Consider the following 20298-nt stretch of genomic DNA (forward strand, 5'->3'; position numbering starts at 1 on the left):
AGACAGGAGCAAGTCCCATTGCTACAGCCAGCCTGGACACACTGGGTAAAGGAAAAAAAAAAAAAAAAACAGCTAGAATACAAAAAGACCCACCCTAAAACTTCACCAAGTGGCAGGGGAGCTGCTGGAATGCTCTCCAGGTCAGAGAGCCTGGTAGGCACAGATTATGTTCCCCCTCTGCCTTGATAGCATGGATAGGAGCAGGGTTCAGGTGCCCTAGCTGACCTACTGCCTCAGTGAACTCTGGGCCCCTAGGTCACACCAGCCCAAGCTGTCCCACCAAAGAAGCCCCAACACAGTGCACCCTGGGACATCCCTGTTCAGCATTCACTACAGCTCCAGCCATGTCACCAAGGTGACACAGGTGCAAAGCACCCCAGTACATTCCAGGCCCATACCACTTCAGCTCCAGAAAGCTTGCTAGCGCACCCCAGCAGAGAGCACTCTCGGACCTCTCAGCTCATGCCTGCTTTGGCTCCAGCCACCCCTCCAAAGCACCTGGGAACACACGGCCCATGACCACCTTGGTTTTAACCTCCCCTCCCAGGTACCTCTTGTATGGAGTGCCCAGGACACCTTGGCTTGCACCCACTTCAGCTTTAGCTGTACTGCTTAGGAGCTCTCTGCATAGAAAGCCACAAGATGACCCCAACCCACACCCATTTCAGATTCAGATGCCCAGCCAGTGCACCCCATGCATGGAGAGTCCCAGGACCATCCCAGCCCATGCTCACTTCAGCTCTGGCCATTGCATCAGGGCAACTCCAGCACACAGTACCACAGGATCCCCAACCTACCCCAACCACAGATCCAGCCAGCCAGCCAAAGTCACCAGGCACACACAGACTACACAGGAAATGACCATACACAAGACCCTTCTTTCAGGTTTAGGAGAAGTAGGTGTTCTGCTGAATTCTTAGAAACAAACACAGAAAGTGAAGCAAAATTAGGAGATAGAGGAATATGATCCAAGCAAAAGAACAAGACAAAAATCTCAGGAAAAGAACTAAATGAAACAGAGATAACCAATCTTCCTGATAAAGAGTTCAAATTAATGTCATAAAGATATTTACTGCATTGGAGAAAAGAAGGGATGAACTTAGAACTTCAACAAAGAGATAGAAAATAAAAAAATAAAAAAATCAGGGTTGAAGAATACAATAACTGAAATGAAAAATATACTAAAGGGAATCAACAGCAGATTAGAGGATGCCAAACAAATCAGTGGCCTGGAAGACAGGTAATGTGAACACCCAACCTGAACAGCAGAAAGAAAAAAAAGAATAAAACAAAAGGAGGACAGGTTAAGGGATCTCTTGGTCAACATCAAGCAGACAAACATTTGCATTAAAAGGGTCCCAAAAGGAGAAGAGAGAGAGAAAGGAGCAGAAAACTTATTTGAAGAAATAATATTTGAAAACTTCCCTAACCTGGAAAAGGAAACAGACATCCAGGTTCAGGAAGCACAGAGAGTTCCAAACAAGATGAATGCAAGGAGGGCCACACCACAAGACACATAATAAAAGTGTTAAAGATTAAAGATAAAGACAGAATTTTAAAAAGCAGCAAGAAGCAACTAGTAATGTCCAGAAGAAACCCCATAAGGCCATCAGCTGATTTTTCAGCAGAAGGTTTGCAGGTCAGAAGGGAGTGGCATGATATATTCAAAGTGTTAAAAAGAAAAAAACCTACAACAAAGAATACTCTTCCCATGAGATTATCATTCAGAATAGAGGGAAACATAAAGAGTTCCCCAGACAAACAAGAGTTAGAGTTCAGCACCATTAAACTTACAAGAAATGTTAAAAGAACTTTTCTAAGTGGAAAAGAAAAGGCCATAATTAGAAGAAAGTTATAAAAGGAAAAAATATCATGAGTAAAAGCAAACATATAGTAAAGGTAGTAGAGCAATTATTTATTCAGCTAGTATGAAGGTTAAAAGGCAAAGTAGTAAAATCAGTTATATCTTTAAATTAGGTAAGGAGATTCAAAAAAAAGATATAAAATATGAAAACATACACATAAAATATGGAGTAAAAATGAAATTCTTTTAGGGCACCTGGGTGGCTCAGTTGGTTAAGCAACTGCCTTTGGCTTAGGTCATGATCTCCAGGTCCTGGGATCCAGTCCTGTATCAGGCTCCCCCTGCTCTGTGGGGAGTCTGCATCTCCCTCTGCCTCTGCCTGCCACTCCCCCTGCTTGTGCTCTCTCTCTCTTTCTCTCTCTCTGTGTCAAATAAATAAATAAAATCTTTTTAAAAAAATGAAGTTCTTCTAGAATGTATTTGAAATTAAGTGATCATCAACTTAATATGGACTGCCATACACTGAGGATGTTATATATGAAACTCATGGTAAGCACAAACAAAAAACCTACAATAGATACACAAAAAAAGAAAAAGAAAAAATCCAAGCATAACAATAAAGAAAATCATCAACCACAAGGAAAGAGATTACAAGGAGAGGAAGAAGGAAAAGAGAACTACAAAAACAAATGGAAAATGATTAAAATGGCAGTAAGTACATACTTACCAATAATTACTTTAAATGTAAATGGTCTAAATGTTCTAATCAAAAGACACAGAGTGACTGAATGGATAAAAAAAAGTATATGCTGCCTACAAGAGACTCACTTCAGACCTAAAGATATGCACTAAAAGTGAAATATCCCATGTAAGTGAAAGCAAAAGAACAAGCTGGGGTAGCAATACTTATATCAGAGAAAATAGACTTTAAAACAAAGACTGTAACAAGAGACAAATGTAATGCCCAACATTACATTTTATATTCTCCCAACAAGAGAATATAAAAATTGTAAATATCTACGCACCCAACATTGGAGCACCTAAATACATAAAGCAAATATTAACTGACATAAAGGGAGAACTTGACAGTAACACAATAATAGTAGGAGACTTTAACACTTCATTTACATTAATGGAAAGATCTCCAGGCAGAAAATCAATAAGCAAACAGTGTCTTTGGATCACACATTAGACCAGATGGACTTAATAGATATATACAGAACTTACAAAATACACATTCTTTTCTTTTTTTTTTTTGTTAAGATTTTATTTATTTATTCATGAGAGACAGAGAGAGAGAGAGGCAGAGGGAGAAGCAGGCTCCCAAGGAGCAGGGAGCCCGATGCGGGACTCGATCCCAGGACCCCGGGACCATGACCTGAGCAGAAGGCAGACGCTTAACCATCTGAGCCACCCAGGCACCCTACACATTCTTTTCAAGAGAACATAAAACATTCTCCAGGATAGATCACATGTTAAGCAACAAAACAAGTCTTGATAAATTTAAGAAGACTGAAGATCATATCATGCATCTTTTCTGGCCACAACAGTATAAAACTAGAAATCAGTTACAAGGGGGAAAAAAAACTGGAATAAAACACAAATGCACAGAGGCTAAACTATATGCTACTAAACAACAAATGAGTTAACCAAGAAATCAAAAAGGAAATTTAAAAAAAAAAAAAAAAACACATGAAGAAGAAAATGAAAACACAATGGTCCAAAATCTTTGAGATGCAGCAAAAGCAGTTCTAAAAGGGAAGTATATAGTGATAAAGGCCTACCTCAAGAAACAGGAAAAATCTCAAATAAACAATTTAACCTTATACCTAAAGGAACTAGAAAAAGAACAAAACCTGAAGCTAGTAGAAGAGAGGGAATAATAAAGGCCAGATTAGAAATAAATGAAATAGAGACCAAAAAAACAAAAAAAACAAGGAAACCAAGAGCTAATTCTTTAAAAAGATAAACAAAATTTATAAAACTTAGCCAAACTTGGAGCGCCTGGTTGGCTCAGTTGGAAGAACCTGCAACTCTTGATCTCAGGGTTGTGAGTTCAAGCCCCATGTTGGGTGTAGAGATTACTTAAAAATAAATAAATTAAATTAAATTTAAAAACTTCAGCAAGACTCATCAAGAAAACAAGAGAGAGGGTCCAAATAAATAACATCAGAAATGAAAGAGGAGAAATAACTGATACCATAGAAATACAAAGTATTATAACATACTACTATGAAAAATTATATGCCAACAAATGGTCAACATAGAAGAAATGGATGAATTCCTAGAAACATACAATCTTCCAAAATTGAATCCAGAATAGAAAACCTCAACAGACCAATTATTAGTAACAAATTGAATCTGTAATAAAAAAAACTCCCAACAAACAATAGGCCAGCTTCAGGTGAATTCTACTAAATATATAAAGAAGAGTTAATACTTATTCTCAAACTATTCCAAAAAACAGAAGAGGAAGAAAAACTTCCACATACATTCTATGTGGCTAGTATTTCCCTGATACCTAAACCAAAGACAGTACAGAAAAACAAAAACAAATAAAAACCTACAGCTCAATAACCTTGAGAAACACAGATGCAAAAATCCTCAACAAAATATTAGCAAACCTCATTCAACAATACACTAAAAGGCTCATTCACCATGATCATGTTGGAGATTTATTCCGGGGATGTAAGGATGGTTCAATCTTCATAAATCAATCCATGTGATACACACATTAACAAAAGGAAAGATAAAAATCATAAGATCATCTCAATAGATGCAGAAAAAGCATTTGACATAATTCAACATCCATTCATGATAAAATCTCTCCACAAAGGAGTTTAGAGGGAACATACTTCAACATAATAAAGGCCATATATGGCAAACCCACACCTAACATTATATTCAGTGGTGACAAACTCAGAGCTTTCCCTCTAAAATCGTAAACAAGACAAGAAGATCCACTCTCTTCAGTTTATTCAACATAGTACTGGAAGTCCTAGCCATAGCAATCAAACGAACTAAATAAATAAATGGTGAAAATTGGTGAAAAGTAGTAAAACTACCACTATTTGCATATGACATGATACTATACATAGAAAACCCTTAAGACTCCACCAAAAACCATTAGAAGTAATAAATGAATTCAGTAAAGTTGCAGAATATAAAATTAATATACAGAAATATGTTGTGATCCTATAGACTAATAACAAAGTACCAGAAAGAGAAATTAAGAAAGCAATGTCACTTACAATTGCATCAAAATGAATAAAATACCTAGGGATAAACCAAGGAGGTAAAAGATCTGTACTCTGAAAACTATAAAATATTGATGAAAGAAATTGAAGATGACACAGATGGAGAAGACATACCATGCTCATGGATTGGAAAAATACTGTTAGAAGGGCCATACTACACCAAGAATACACAGATCCACTGCAATCCTTCTCAAAATACCAATAGTATTATTCACAGAGCTAGAACAAATAATCCTAAAATTTGTATAAAACCCAAAAGACCACAAATAGCCACAGCAATCTTAAGAAAGAAGAACAGAGCTAGAAGTATCACAATCCCAGATTTCAAGACATACTACAAAGTTACAATAATCAAAACAGCATGGTACCTGCACAAAAATTAAAACATAAATCCATGGAGGGGTGCCTGGGTGGCTCAGTTGGTTAAGTGTCTGACTTCTGCTTAGGTCATGATCTCAGGGTCCTGGGACTGAGCCCTGCATTGGGCTCCCCACTCAGCAGGGAGTCTGCTTGTCCCTCTGCCCCTCCCCCCACTCATGCTCACACTCTCTCACATGTGTGCTCTCTCTCAAATAAACAAATAAAATCTTTTTTTAAAAAAACATATATCAATGGAACAGGACAATCCAGAATAAACCCACACTTACATGGTCAATTAATAAATGACAAAGAAGGCAAGAATATACAGTGGGGAAAAAGACAGTCTCTTCAATAAATGGTGTTAGGAAAACTGGACAGCTACAGATGTTTTTCAAGTTTACATGATCTGGGAAAAATATTTGATATTAAGGCTAATTTAATGTTGTTGGCTTAATTAAAATAAACAGGTCTTTAGATTTATCAATATTAAGTATGAAACTCTTACTCTTGAGTTTACTAGCCAAGTAAGTTTATATTGCCTCTTATAAGATCTGTCAACAAAAAAAGAATAGCTTGGAAGAATGGCTGATATTGTCTGATGTCTCATAAAATTTTCATGGGTAATTGAAACATAATTATTGAGGGCAAATGATTTAGACATAAGTAAAACAAGAGTTTATTGATACATTTTTTTTAAGATTTTATTTATTTATTTATTTGACAGAGAGAGAGACAGCAAGAGAGGGAACACAAGCAGGGGGAGTGGGAGAAGCAGGCTTCCCACAGAGCAGGGAGCCAATGTGGGGCTTGATCCCAGGACTCTGGGATCATGACCTGACCCGAAGGCAGATGCTTAACAACTGAGCCACCCAGGTGCCCCTACGCATACATTTTTTTCAACTATTATATTTTGTGGTATATGTACTCAAAAACAGTTTCCCCAAATCTTTTTGGTAACCTGAAACAAAGTTTTACTAAATTAACTGATGAGTTAAATTCATTAAATATCTAGATTATTTCCACATAAGATAAGCTACTAAACATTAATTACTGAACATAGGTTTATCTACTTTTGGCTTCCATTACAGAGAAACTAAAAATAAACTTGGGTCTATTCATAAACATATTTTGTGGTTTATTGAAAGATTGTACTATGAAGAAGCATATGTTTCTAGAAATTATAAAATGTATTCATAAATTTACAAATCTAGGGGTGCCTGGGTGGCTCAGTCGTTAAGTATCTGCCTTCAGCTCAGGTCATGATCTCAGGGTCCTGGGATCGAGCCCAGCATCGGGCTCCCTGCTCTGCGGGAAGCCTGCTTCTCCCTCTCCCATTCCACCTGCTTGTGTTCCCTGTCTTGCTGTGTCTCCCTCTGTCAAATAAATAAATAAAATCTTTTTTAAAAATTAAAAAAATAAAAATTTACAAATCTAAAGAATACTGGTGTAACAGTTCACAATTGCTTACTACTGAGTTTTACTGAGTTAAGGTTTCTAACGGTTAAAAATTCCAATTAATGTAAGTAATTAAAGCTACTAAAAATAATAAGGGAAACATGTCCATGTGCCAGGAAAGTAGGATGTGTTTTCAGTAGCAGAAGGTACAAGAAATGGAGATGCATTTTTTGTAAGGGGAAAGAGTGGAATCTTGTTCTAGGGTAAGGCTTGTCGTTAAAAAAAAAAAAGAACAAAATCAGAATGTAAAAAAGGAAGTTGTAAAAGTTTTGTGGAAAATAAATCTTTAAAAAGAAATGTTAATATGTCATCAGCTGGTTTTCATGTAAAGACAGCAAGAACAGAACCTATAAAGATGGTGGCACATGTGGATAAAGTCCATTCTGCTTCTAGAAAAAAAATAACCCCTCATTGCCAGACTTCTGCCAGCCTAATGTCCTTATAATATGGCAACAGTGTGCCCTGAATCAGAGAAATTAAGGTGCATAAACAATGGCTGTAAATTAAATGAACAGTTGGGTGGCTCAGTCGTTGAGCGTCTGCCTTTGGCTCGGGTTGTGATCCCAGGGTCCTGGGATCGAGCCCCGCATCGGGCTCCCTGCTCCGCGGGGAACCTGCTTCTCCCTCTCCCATTCCCCCTGCTTGGGGAATTTCTCACTGTGTCTCTCTCTCTGTCAAATAAAGGAATAAAATCTTTAAAAAAAAAAAAATTAAATGAACAGTCAGGGCTATGGAAAAACCAAGACGGTGACCTGGTTCTTCCCAGCTCCCTAACAAACCCTGCTGCTTAGTGTTTATATTCCTTCACCCGTTTAAGTGCACTTAAAATGACTCAAATTACAAATACACATTAGTGGGGAAACTTCTATAGAATTGCAAAAACATTCTACAAACCATGTCTGACTGGTGAGGTCCATCATCCTGGAAAAACTGTTTTTGTTCCCAGGAAGCATCAGACCTCCTCCCTCTGGCCTATAAACATCTACAGCCAAACTTCATTCAACTGCCACTTAGTCTGGGTTACTAATATATTTTTGTTATTGTTCTATTGTTTGTTTTTCCAGACGGGTTGAAGCCTTTCCCTGCCACAAGGCTGGTGCCCTCACAGTGTGTGTGGGGGGGAGGCGGGGGGCTGTTCAAAAATGTGTTTCCCACTTAGGGTATATGGATCTTTAATCTCCAGTAACTGAGGCACCAACTTCCCTGGGCAAATCATACAAGCCTTAACAAAAACCTTACAAACTTCTTAGAATTGTCCCATGTTAGTATGACCAGCTACTTAAGTCTCTCATGTCTTATGTTCCCGCCTATCATCCACAGGTTAAAGAAACCTCGCCAGATTCCAATTCAATGGATCCTGCTGGCCACAGTTTAGAGCCTGGTGATTCGATATTTTATAAATTTCAACACAGAAAAATAGGGACTTTACCCAGCTCTCATGACCGCTGGCACTGCGGCAAAACTAGAAGTTATTAAGCCTCGGGTACACATCTCATGCCTAAAAAGGCTCCATCTGCCACCTGGTCCTGTATAGACACTAGAGACCTCCAAATCAAATTGATGAGGAAGAGAAGTAGCTGACATTGATGCAAATTGTTTCTACCCGAGACAACGAATCAAAATTCCATACTTTAACCAAACATAAAACCCCTTCTTTTTGTTTCCTTTAGTTCGGCATTGGCCTGGAGAGATAACACCCTCGTCTTTATCTCCCAGGCCCATGCTAAGGAGGGTAACCTCTGGAATTGAATAAAACCTTTTATTCCAAGCTAGGAGAAAAGCAAAATAAGACATTTAAGACACCCTGAATTTACACTGTTGAGTTAAAAAGACATAGCAGGAGGCTTTCACGGGATTCACTCCTTTGGGCAGGTTCCTACCTCCCTGGTTAGGGATAAATATAAATGAGGCTATAATCAAAAACTTCTCCTTAATTCTTAAAATTATTGCAGAAACTGCAAATAAATAAAGCTGCTCAACAAAGATCTTTAGACTGGCCAAAGTTGTTCTTGACAATAGGATACCTCTTGATTATCTTTTAACAAGCAAGCAGGTGTCTGTGTTGTGGCCAATACCACCTGCTATGTACGTCTGCCTGTGTTAACACTTCTGGGGAAGTTAAAACTCAGTGACATCAGATCACAAAACAAACCACTTGGCTTCAAGAGGTGACTCCCTCCACGGGGCGGGGCGGAGTTTACTTTGACTTGTTCAATGTTAATTGGTTTGTGTCTTGGGTACCATGGCTCCAAAATGTACTCCAAACATTGGGAATTGTCATGGTTATAGCCATCATAATAACCCCTCAAAAGCTTTGAATGCAGGTGTATAGCCGCTAACCACCAAGCAAATGATCACCCTAAACCTGGAATGTCAAAAAACAAAGAGGATGGACAAAAACGAAGAGGATGGACAAATCAAAAATGTCAAAAATCACCCTAAACCTGGAATGTCAAAAAACAAAGAGGATGGACAAAAACGAAGAGGATGGACAAATCAAAAATGTCAAAAATCACCCTAAACCTGGAATGTCAAAAAACAAAGAGGATGGACAAAAACGAAGAGGATGGACAAATCAAAAATGTCAAAAATCACCCTAAACCTGGAATGTCAAAAAACAAAGAGGATGGACAAAAACGAAGAGGATGGACAAATCAAAAATGTCAAAAATCACCCTAAACCTGGAATGTCAAAAAACAAAGAGGATGGACAAAAACGAAGAGGATGGACAAATCAAAAATGTCAAAAATCACCCTAAACCTGGAATGTCAAAAAACAAAGAGGATGGACAAAAACGAAGAGGATGGACAAATCAAAAATGTCAAAAATCACCCTAAACCTGGAATGTCAAAAAACAAAGAGGATGGACAAAAACGAAGAGGATGGACAAAAATGAAGAGGATGGACAAATCAAAAATGTCAAAAATCACCCTAAACCTGGAATGTCAAAAAACAAAGAGGATGGACAAAAACAAAGAGGATGAACAAAAAACGAAGAGGATGGACAAATCAAAAATGTCAAAAATCACCCTAAACCTGGAATGTCAAAAAACGAAGAGGATGGACAAATTAAAGTAAACCTCAAGTCGTAACCTGTGAGTATCACAGAGTTTAAGCAAAAAAGTCATGACCTATGCATACCAGGCGAAGGAACAACGGAAACATCGAGAACTGCAGAGCTGCGGCTAAGAGAGGCGATGCCTGAAATTTTGATCCCATCTCTCAGTTAAGTTGGGGCTGATTAAAAGGGGGGAAATTATTAAAAAGAAAACCACAGGCCCAGAATCACTTAGGTTAAGGCACCAAGTCAGTAAACCAAGACTTAGTACATAACCTAATTGCAGTTTCAACCCCCCACCCCCCAGGAATGTAACCTTTAACCAGTCAACATGGAATTTCCTGATCAATACTAAGAAATTTACTGATAAACCTCTTCCACTCCCCATAGGAAGGCAAACTTGCCTAAAAAATGCATTCCTTGCTAATAAATTCCTCTTTTTTTTTTTTTAATGCCTTCTCTCTACCTTTAAAATCCTTTCTCTTGTTTAGCTCAGTGGAGCTCCCCTCTGCTTCCTAGATGGGATGCTGCCCAATTCATAAATCGTTTAATAAGACCAACTAGAGCTTCAAATTTACCCAAAAAAATTTGATATTGGCAAGGCAGTGCCGTTTCCTCCAGTCTTGCCTTCTGTGGGTATACGCACATTGGTGTAGCTTAGAGCTTTGAATATGCAGATGCTTTATGCCCCCAACAGCCATCTCTTGTGATCAGGTTTCTCCAGACACTTACCCTGTAACAAGTCCCTGGCTACCCTAAATGCTCAATACAAGCATGCACAGAAGGCACTCCATCAACCAACCTTGGGCAGCCAAGGAACTGCAGGCCTTGGCATCTCTGGGTGGTCCTAACCACCTGCATATCCTCCAGGGTGGAGGGTGCACATCCCCTGAAAATCTTTCTGAGGCATTAGCTTTAAACTAGGAAGAGCCAGCCCCCGTTTGGACTGGCTGCCTGATGGGGTCCCAGGCTTACCAATAATCAAGATTCATAGGAGTTTCAGTGGACGCTAGCCCCTGGACAGGCCACCCGGCCCCCTTTGGCAAGGCTGTCCAGATGATTCCAGCTTTACCTTCAGGGGAAATATGTGTATTTGTGTACATTAGGGCTTAAAATTAGGTAGATGCCATGGACCCCCAAGAGCCCATTCATGAGACCTGAATCCCCCAATACTGCCCAGGTGCATGTCCCTGGCTGTCCTGACATGTACATCTCTTGCATGAACAGTATGCACCCTGTCCCCCAGGCTTGTTGAGCTGGGGTCCTCCTGACCTATGGAGCTCAGGCCAATGGCAATCACTAGAAGATCCTCTAGGGTAAAAAGCCCACACCCAGAAATCATTCTGAAGAGGCAGCTTTAAACTGGTGACCATCAGTCCAGGTGTGGACTGACTGACCGGCTTTCTGCTGGTGTCCCGGGCTTCAGCCACGATTAAGGCCACAGGTGTCCCTTACTGGAGCACACCCTGAGCAAAGCAGCCCGGATTCCTCTAGCTCTGCCTTCAGCATGAGTATGTCCATTTGTGTAGGCAACAGCTTGGAATTAGGCAGATACCTTGTAAGTACAAGAGCCTGCTCCTGTGACCCAGCCACTCCTGACACTTGCCTTCTGGCAGGTTTCTGGCTACCCTGACCTGGAAGGCCCGCACATGCACGGCATGCAGCCCACAAACGGGCTTTGGGCAGACTGGGCCATCCAAGCCTGTGAAACTCTGGCCGGGCCCCAACTACTGGCACAGCCTCTGGCATGGAGGCTTCCGAAAATCTATCTGAGCCCAGAGCTGCAAATGGGTGATAGTTAGTCCCCATGTGGACTGGGAGCCAATGGGGTCCTGGGCTTCTCTAGGAACCAGAACTCCCAAGTGGCTCCAAATGGAGGCTCCCCTTTCCCTGCCTGCCTGGCCGCTCCCTGTCAAGGCAGTTAGAAAACCCCTAGCTCTGCCTTAAGGAGGAATATTAAACAATGGGTAGGTAGGCCTTAGGCATTAGACCAATGTCTTAGTCCCCCAGTAGCTCCCTATGGTGACCCCACCTCACCCAACATTGCCCTGCCCCAGGTCCCTGGGTGCCCTAACCTGCACAGTCGGGACACGGTCAGCCAGACTCAGGCTGCGGGGGCACTCCGGGCCTGCACACTGTCGGCCAGAACCCGGCCACTTGAACGGCCTCAGGGTGGAGGGAGCCCACTGCCCCAAATCTTTCTGAGGTGGCAGGTTGAAACTGGCAACAGTCCCCAACTGGGACTCAAGGCCTGATGGAATTCCCGGGCTTCTCCAGCAACCAAGTCTCCCAGGGGTCTCTTACTGAAGGCAGCACCAGATAGCCTTCCCAGCCCATAATGGCAAAGCAGTTCAGATCCCCCGGCTCTGCCCTCAGCGGAAACATGCCCATTCTTGCAGGTGAAGGCTTAGACTCAGGCAGATGCCTGGTACTTCCGATAGCCTGCCCTTCTCACCCAGCCTCTCCCAACACGGGCCCTGTGCCAGGTCTCCAGGTTCCCTGAGCAACGCATCTCACACCTATGTATTTCGTACCCCATCAGCCATCCTCAGGAAGCAGAGGCCCTCCAGACCTTACAGCTAGGGCCCATCCCCAACCACCTGCAGATCCTCAGGGATGGAAGGAGCCCACGCCCGTTGCTCTGAGGTTCCAGCTAAAAAGGGCACCCATGTGGACTTACTGTGTGCTGGGGTCCCAGGCTTCTGCAGCAATCAGGGCTCCCCGGTGTCTCTTATTTAGAATACCCAGCCAGCCCATGTGATCCAGCCCTGGCAAGGCAGTCCGGAGGATTCTGGCTTGGCCTTTAGTGGGAATATACACACTTAGTAGGTAGGTGAAGCTTGTAACCATGCAGTTGCTTTGTAACCCCAAGAGTCCGCTCCAGTGACCCGGCCTCTCCTCCAGAGGCTTGCCCTGTTCAGCGACTTGGCTGACCTGCCCCGCCCACACATGCGCAGTAAAGACCATAAGCCAGCCTCAGGCCGACCCGGAACTCCAGCCGGGCGGTAATTACCTGCAGAGCCTCCGGCCTGGAGGGAACCAACATTCTGAAAATCGCTCTGACCGAGGCGGCAGCTGCAAATGGGTGACAGACCCCATGTGGACTTGCTCTCTGATGGGGTCCAGGGCTTCTCCGGGACCCAGGACTCCCAGGTGTCTCCAAAAGGAGGATGCCCTTTCTTGCCCACCTGGCCCCTCCCTCACAAGGCAGTTGAAAAACCTCCCGCTTTGCCGTCGGAGTGAATATTCCACATTATTAGATACGCCTTGAGATTAGGCCCACGTTTTGGACCTCCAATGGCTCTCTGCTGTGACCGAGCCCTCTTCCAGGTCCCTGGCAAGCCTGACTGCTCCTCCCACGCATGTGCAGTATACATTCCAGGGCAGCTGGGACCCTCAGGCCTTTGGAACTATGGCTCATCCTCAAACACCTGCATTGCCTTAGGGGTGGAGGAAGCCCATCCTCCCGCCCCGCCCCCCCGCCGCTCCCCCCACCAAACTACTCTGAGGTGGCTGCTGAAATGGGCAACAATCAGGCCCCATGTGGACTGGCTACCTGATAGGGTCCCAGCTTCTGCTGCCATCAATTCTCCCAGGTGTCTCTTATTGGAGGCTACCCCAGCCAGCCCACCAGATCTAGTCCTGCTAAGGCAGTCAAGCCTCCTCCAACTCTGCCTTCAGGGAACTATGTACATTTGGGTAGGTTAAGGCTGAGAATCAGGTAGATGCCTTGTACTCCTAATAGGCCCCTCCTGTGACCGTGCCTCTCTGACTTTGCCCTGATCCAGGTCACTGGTTATTCCCTATCCGCAGGGCCCATGCCTATGCAGTCTGCTGTCTGTCAGCCAGTTTTGGCCTGCAGGGGGCACTCCAGGCCTGTGCAGCTCGGGACTGACCCCAAGCACTTGATTGGCCTCAGGGTAGAGAGAGCCCTTCCCATGAAAATCTTTCCAAGGTGCCAGCTTTTAACTGGTGAACTCATAACCACCCCACCCCCATTCGTTTGGACTGCCTACCTGATGGGGCCCCAGGCCTCTCCAGCAACCAGGGCTCCCTGCTGTCTCCTACTTGCAGATACCCCTGCAAACCAACCCTGCCCACCTTGGTGAGGAAGTCCAGACACCTCCAGTTCTACCTTTCAGGGGAAATATGCCCATTTGTGTAGGTTAAGCCATGGATTTGGCAGATGCCAGGTATTTCCTGATAAGATTTTCCTGATTTCCTTCACAATGTGGAAGAAGTTGTTTTTTAAATGTGAACAAATACGAGGGCGCCTGGGTGGCTCAGTTGGTTAAGCGACTGCCTTCGGCTCAGGTCATGATCCTGGAGTCCTGGGATCGAGTCCCACATCGGGCTCCCTGCTCAGCAGGAAGTCTGCTTCTCCCTCTGACCCTCCTCCCTCTCATGTTCTCTGTCTCTCATTCTCTCTCTCGCAAATAAATAAAATCTTAAAAAAAAAAAAAATATGAACAAATACGTTTGATAATTTCAGGTAATGATTAGTGCTATAATGTCTTCAAAAATAATGACAGCTGTGAACAACTTTGGAGAAGGAAGGCCTGTCAAAAGACAGCAGCTGAAGCCTAGCAGATGAAAAGGGATTACCATGCCAGGATCAGCAGGATAAAACTCCAGGCAGAGGGGACCACAAAAGCCACAGCCTTTGAGCAGGCAATGGTGTCAGCATTCTTGAGGAACAGAGATAAAGCCAGGGTGGGAGGAGGTGAGCAAGTGAAAGCAATAAGCACAGAGTTCTAGGGCCCTGTATGTGATGGCGACAGTTTGGGCTTTATCCTAACTACAATGAAAAGTCATTGGAGGATTTTAAGCAGGGAGGTGACCTGATCTGATTTCCTTTTCTTTTTTTTTTTTAAGGTCGTTTTGTAGAGGAAGGATTGTTAGGGGACAAGTATGGAAGTCCAATAATCATTTATGAGGCTCATGCTCAAATGAAAAATCATGGTGGTTTGACCCAGCCAGTGGACACAACAGGTTGTGAGCAGATTTGGGATTTATTTTGGAGGGAGAACCAACTGGACTTAATAGATTGGATGTTGGCAGGTGGATAAAAAGAAACAAGACTAATAATTTGGTGGCAACTAGGCAGAGGATGGTAGTAACATCCATAGGTAGAACCTGAATTTCCAAACATGAATATCATCTGCCAACTTATGATGCCATCAGTCATGGTATTTGAAGAGGTTATCTAAGGAGAAAGGGAAAAAAGTGAGTTGTTCAAGGACTAAGTCAGGGACACTCAGTGTTTAGAGGATGAGCAGAGAAGTTGCTGGCAAAGGACACTGTGGAGGAGCAATCAACAGGGAGAAAAAGCAGGTGAGTGGTGCTAAGGACAGGTGACAAAGCAGAAGAGCAGCCAGCTGTTAGACTGATGAAAACAGAGAAGCCACCTTTGGACTTGGTGCTATGAAGGTCATGGGTAACTTTGGTCATGGGTAACCACCTAGGCTTCACTGGGAGGAACAGATGAAAGCCCTAATAACCCCTACTCACAATAATCATCCAGCCTGCCCAAGCTCACCATCTTTGGCACTCCAGCAAGACCATACCCTGTGGACTTGCAGACCTAGGTTTTGCATCCTGACTCTTCCACTTACCACTTATGTGAACCTAGGCAACTTATCAATCCTTTCCACACAGTAGTTACCTCTTCTGTAAAATGGGAAAATTGCATCTCATAGGATTGTCCTGGGCGTTGACAGACATCATGTATAAAAGCATTAGGCAGTGGAGCAAGATGGTGGAGGAGTAGGAGACCTGGGTTTTGTCTGGTCCCAGGAAGTCAGCTGGATAGGGATCAAACCATTCTGAACACCTACAAACTCAACAGGAGATTGAAGAAAAGAATAGCAACAACTCTCTGAACAGAAAAGCGACCACTTTCCGGGAGGTAGGACATGCAGAGAAGTGAATCCAAGGCGATATTCGGGAGGATAGACGGCGGGGGAGGGGGCCTCCGTCGGCCACTTCTGGCAAGTGATAGAGCCACGGACCACAAAATCGGAACTTTTAGAAGTCCGCTCTGCTGAGGGACATCGCTCCAGTGGCTAAGCAGGGGTGGAACCCTTGTGGGACAGTGTGGTCTCGGGACCCTCAGGGTCACAGAAAGACTGGGGGTGCCTGAGTGTGGCAGAGCTCCCAGGTATCGGAGCAGGGAACCCGGCTGCAGAGACGGAGCCAAGGTGCGGGCTCTCAGCTCGGGGTTGCCATAAACCATGATCCGTGGCACAGTCGGGCCACTGCTCCCCCAGCAGGGACCCAAAAAGTGGCAGATCCAGGGAGACTCCCCTTCCTCCCCCGGGAGGAGCGGCTCAGGAGTGCACCACAGGGATCTGCTGGGTTTGGAGACTCCACACCGAGTCGGGTGCCAGAGATAGAAACGCTCGGTCACAGGCCGGGTGAGCACGGAGTGTGGCCGGAGACCGGGGAAACAGAAGTGATTGACTGCTTTTCTCTGGGGGTGCACTGAGGAGTGGGGCCCTGAGTTCTCATCTCCTCCGGGACGGAGATTGGGAGGCCACCATTTTCACTCTCGTCCTCTAAAACTGTACGGAAAGCTTTCAGGGAACCAAAGCTCCTGAGAGCAAACCCGAGCAGATTACTTAGCCGGGACTGGACAAGGGCGGGGCACTTCTGCCTCCGGCAAAGAAATTTGGTAACCACGGCAACAGGCCCCTCCCCCAGAAAATCAGCAAGAACAGCCACCCAAGACCAAGTTTACTGATCAATGAGAATGGCAGAACTCCAGAGCTAGGGGAAGAGAGCACAAGAATTCATGGCTTTTTTCCCATGAGTCTTTAGTCTCTCAAAGTTAATTTTTTTTTAACTGTCTTTTTTTTTTTTGAATTTTTCTTTTTCCCTTTTTCAACCAACATCCTATCAATCCTTTTTTAAAAAATATTTTTTATTTTTCATTTTTAGAGTCATATTCTATCCCTTCATAGTGGTTACCCTTATTTTTGATATATATATAAGTTGTTCTCTCTTTAAAATTTTGAGATACAGTTTCTTCTAACAGATCAAAATATGCCCTAAACCTCGAGTGTATGGCTTTGTCCTAGTCTCCTGACTGATCACATTCTCTCTCTCTTTTTTTTAATCCTCTTCTTTCTTTTTTCAACCAACTTCTTATCAATTCCTTTTATAAAATCTTTTATAATTTTCATCTTTGCAGTCATATTCCATCCCTTCATTGTATTAACCCTTATTTTTTGTACATATATAAGTTTTTCTTTCTTTAAAATTTTGGGAGGCACTTTCTTCTAACAGACCAAAATACACCCAAAATCTAGTGTGTGTGGCACTGACCTATGCACCAACCTGATCATATTTGATCATATTATGTTTTCTTTGTTTTGTTTTTGTTTGTTTTTATCTTTTTCTTTTTCTTTTTTTTTTTTCTTTGTTCCTTCTTTTCCTCTGGTTTCAGGTCTTTTCTGATTTGTTTAGTGTATATTTTCTGGGGACGTTATTACCCTGTTAGCATTTTGTTCTCTCATTCATCTGTTCTCCTCTGGGCAAAATGACAAGATGGAAAAAATCACCTCAACAAAAAGAACAAGAGACAGTACCGACTGCCAGGGACCTAATCAATATGGACATTAGTAAGATGTCAGAACTAGAGTTCAGAATGATGATTTTAAAGATACTAGCTGGGCTTGAAAAAAGCATGGAAGTTATTAGAGAAACCCTTTCTGGAGAAATAAAGAACTAAAATCTAACCAAGTTGAAATAAAAAAGACTATTAATGAGGTGCAATCAAAACTGGAGGCTCTAACTGGAGGATAAATGAGGCAGAAGAGAGAATTAGTGATATAGAAAACCAAATGAAGGAGAAAAAGAAGCTGAGAAAAAGAGAGATAAACAACTACTGGATTGTGAGGGCAGAATTTGAGAGATAAGTGATACCATAAGACGAAACAACATTAGAATAATTAGGATCCCAGAAGAAGAAGGAGAGAGAGGGGCAGAAGGTATATTGGAGCAAATTATAGCAGAGAACTTCCCTAATTTGGGAAAGGAAACAGGCATCAAAATCCAGGAGGCATGGAGAACCCCTCTCAAAATCAATAAAAATAGGTCAACACCCCGACATCTAATAGTAAAACTTACGAGTCTCAGAGACAAAGAGAAAATCCTGAAAGCAGCTCAGGAGAAGAGATCTGTAACCTACAATGGTAGAAACATTAGATTGGCAACAGACCTACCCACAGAGACCTGGCAGGCCAGAAAGGACTGGCATGATATATTCAGAGCACTAAATGAGAAAAACATGCATCCAGGAATACTATATCCAGCTAGGCTGTCACTGAAAATAGAAGGAGAGATAAAAAGCTTCCAGGACAAACAAAAACTAAAGGAATTTGCAAACACAAAACCAGCCCTACAAGAAATATTGAAAGGGGTCCTCTAAGCAAAGAGAGAGCCTAAAAGCAACATAGACCAGAAAGGAAAAGAGACAATATACAGTAACAGTCACCTTACAGGCAATACAGTGGCACTAAATTCATATCTTTCAATAGTTACCCTGAATGTAAATGGGCTAAATGCCCCAATCAAAAGACACAGGCTATCAGATTGGATAAAAAAACAAGACTCATCGATATGCTGTTTGCAAGAGACTCATTTTAGACCCCAGATTGAAACTGAGGGGGTGGAAAACCATTTACCATGCTAATGGACACCAAAAGAAAGCTGGGGTGTCAATCCTTATATCAGACAAATTAGATTTTAAACCGGAGACTATAATAAGAGATGAAGGACACTATATCATACTTAAAGGGTCTATCCAACAAGAAGATCTAACAATTGTAAATATCTATGCCCCTAACATGGGAGCAGCCAATTAATAACAAAAGCAAAGAAACACATCAACAACAATACAATAACAGTGGGGGACTTTAACACCCCCCTCACTGAAATGGACAGATCACCTATGCAAAAGATCAACAAGAAATAAAGACTTTAAATGACACACTGGACCAAACGGACTTCACAGATATATTCAGAACATTCCATCCCAAAGCAATAGAATACACATTCTTCTCTAGTGCCCATGGAACATTCTCCAGAATAGATCACATCCTAGGTCACAAATCAGGTCTCAACCAGTACCAAACGATTGGGATCATTTCCTGCCTATTTCCGGACCACAATGCTTTGAAACTAGAACTCAATCACAAGAGGAAAGTCAGAAAGAACTCAAATACATGGAGGCTAAAGAGCATCCTACTAAAGAATGAATGGGTCAACCAGGAAATTAAAGAAGAATTTAAAAAATTCATGGAAACAAATGAAAATGAAAACACAACTGTTCAAAATCTTTGGGATGCATCAAAGGCAGTCCTAAGAGGAAAGTATATAGCAATACAAGCCTTTCTCAAGAAACAAGAAAGGTCTCAAATACACAACCTAACCCTACACCTAAAGGAGCTGGAGGAAGAACAGCAAATCAAGCCTAAACCCAGCAGGAGAAGAGAAATAATAAAGATCAGAGCAGAAATCAATGAAATAGAAACCAAAAGAACAGTAGAACAGATCAACAGAGCTGGTTCTTTGAAAGAATTAACAAGATTGATAAACCCCTGGCCAGACTTACCAAAAAGAAAAGAGAAATGACCCAAATCAACAAAATCATGAATGAAAGAGGAGAGATCACAACCAACACCAAAGAAATACAAACAATTATAAGAACATATTATGAGCAACTATAGGCCAGCAAATTAGATAATCTGGAAGAAATGGATGCATCCCTAGAGATGTATCAACTACCAAAACTGAACCAGGAAGAAATAGCAAACCTGAACAGACCTATAACCACTAAGGAAATTGAAGCAGTAACCAAAAATCTCCCAACAAACAAAAGCCCAGGGCCAGATGGCTTCCCAGGGGAATTCTACCAAACATTTCAAGAATTAATACCTATTCTTCTGAAACTGTTCCAAAAAATAGAAATGGAAGGAAAACTTCCAAAGTCATTTTATGAGGCCACCATTACCTTGATCCCCAAACCAAAGACCCCCTCAAAAAGGAGAATTACAGACCAATATCCTTGATGAACATGGATGCAAAAATTCTCACCAAAATACTAGCCAATAGGATCCAACAGGACATTAAAAAGATTATTCACCATGACCAAGTGGGATTTATTCCTGGGCTGCAAGGTTGGTTCAACATCTGCAAATCAATCAGTGTGATACAATACATTAGTAAGAGAAAGAACAAGAACCATATGATCCTCTCAATAGATGCAGAAAAAGCATTTGACAAAGTACAGCATCCTTTCTTGATCAAAACGCTTCAGAGTATAGGGATAGAGGGTACATACCTCAATATCATAAAAGCCA

The sequence above is a fragment of the Mirounga angustirostris genome, unplaced genomic scaffold, assembly GCF_029215605.1.
Source record: "Mirounga angustirostris isolate CCGP_5_RB_7025 unplaced genomic scaffold, mMirAng1.0.hap1 SCAF_6, whole genome shotgun sequence".
NCBI lineage: Eukaryota > Metazoa > Chordata > Mammalia > Carnivora > Phocidae > Mirounga > Mirounga angustirostris.